This window comes from Colobus angolensis, unplaced genomic scaffold, assembly GCF_000951035.1.
Source record: "Colobus angolensis palliatus isolate OR3802 unplaced genomic scaffold, Cang.pa_1.0 Scaffold2, whole genome shotgun sequence".
Classification (NCBI taxonomy): Eukaryota; Metazoa; Chordata; class Mammalia; order Primates; family Cercopithecidae; genus Colobus; species Colobus angolensis.
In genome coordinates this window covers 10,212,666-10,214,828 of record NW_012115154.1, presented here as the reverse complement: position 1 = coordinate 10,214,828, position 2,163 = coordinate 10,212,666, and positions in this window count along the sequence as shown.

The following is a 2,163-nucleotide window of genomic DNA, read 5'->3' as shown; positions in this document are numbered from 1 at the left end:
GATTTCTCTTCATGGAAATTTAACAACTTGCTCCTAAACAACTTTTGGGTGAATGATGAAATGAAAGATTCTTTGATTCTTCAAAGAATCAAAAAATTATTTGAAATTAATGAAAATTGACACGCAACACATCAAAAAGTTTGGCCTGCAGCAAAAGCAGTGTTGATGAAAGTTTATAGTGCTAAATACCTACATCAAGAAGTTACAAACATCTCAAATTAACAATCTGCTATCACACCTAGAGGAGCTAGGAAAAAAAAAAAGAACAAACCAATCCTGAGGCTAGCAGAAGAAAATAAATAACTAAAATCGGAGAAGAACTGAACAGAATCAAGATGCAAAAATCCATACAAAATATCAATGAAACCAAAAGTTTGTTTTTTGAAAGTATAAATGAGAGATAGACTGTTAGCTAGATTACCAAAAAAAGAGAAAGAGAAGATCCAAATAAGTACAATGAGAAATGACAAAGATGACACTACAACTGATCCCATGGAAATACAAAATATGTTCAGAGATTATTATTAACACCTCTATGCACATAAATTAGAAAATCTAGAGCAGTTTCAGAGAGCAAGATGGTCAACTAGTCGCAGCCAGGTGGAACAGCTGCCACGAGGTACCCAGATGACTGCTGCCCTACTTACAGATCTTCAGAGGGAAAGCACTGAGAGCAAACAGAGGAAAGACACAGAAGCTGTTCTAAAGGGGAAGGAAGCTGGGAAGCTGGGAGCTGCACAGAGCTACCATGCATTGAGACTGACTTCTGGTCCCACACGACTCCAGGGAAACAGGTGAGTTGAACTGGCAAGGAGCAACCTGTTCTCACCATGGGACTCTGCAATCCTGGCAGGAGACACATTGACCACCATGGACACCTGAGTTGACAGGGAATGCTACTTAGAGAAGTGGTAGGGGCAGCACAGCAGCTGAAGGTGAGCCCAGGTTTGGTGCGAAAGCGTCTATAGTGGAGCATGTCCAGGGAAGTACATCTCTCCAAGTTCGATTTGCTACCATAAGAGAATTTAACCCTAGGGGGAAGGTCAGACCTAAATTCTGCAAGGCAATCTTGGCCATCAGATAGGACTGCTCTGAACTGAGCACCCCTGGGTCTGCTGGCATCTCCTGGGGCCCCAGTCTGGTAGCACCTGTTTAAAGGGCAACCTTGGGTGTCTTGGGGACCCAAACCATAGCTCCTGTGCTAATGGACAGTGCCTGGCTAGCAGAGAACTCCACTGAGGCAGCCCCTGTGGTCACTCAGCAGCCTGCCTGCTCCATCCCCACACTGTAGCTTTCTCAGGGCCCACAGAAACCCTTCACATTGCCTTGCTGGTATGAGTGTGCACAGGCAGGTTTGGCCTTTCTTGCACTGCCAGCAAGCCTGTGTGCATGCACCCCACAATGCCATTGCTGCAATGGGAGTACACGCCACTCCCCCTTTCCCCACAAGACCACCATTGCAGTCAAAGCCTTGGTAGGCACACAGCCAGTCCTGCTCCTGCCAGCACCCTGCCTTTGTGCCAACACTGCCACAGAAGTGAAACTAGGCACAGAGAACAGTGAAATCTCCCCTGTCCTGAGCTACCACTCTTGCCTGTGGCACACAGAAAACACACACAGATCTGCATCTATCAGCTGCCTGCCACTGTGCTACCACCACCACCAGTGCAACCCTGTATAAAGTTGCCAGCAGGGGTCCCCACACTCCAGAACCCTGCTGCCTCTACCACTGTAGAAGAGAGAAGATCCAAAGATCCAAGAAGAGAGAAGTTCCAAATACAATCAGAAATGACAAAGGAGATATTACCACTGACCCCACAGAAGTACAAAAAACCCTCAGAGACTACTATGAACACTGCTATGCACACAAGCTACAAAACCTAGAAGAAACATGTAAATTCCTGGAAACATACAGTCTAACAGGATTGTACCAGAAAGAAATTAAATTTATGAACAGACTAATAATGAATTCCAAAATTGAATCAGTAATAAAAGGTCTACCAATCAGAAAATCTCCAGGACCAGACAGATTCGCAGCCGAATTCTACTAGATGTATAAAGAAGAGCTGGTACCATTCCTAATGTAACTATTCCAAAAAACTGAAGAGGAGGAATTCCTCCCTAACTCATTCTATGAGGCTAGCATTATCCTGATACCAAAAT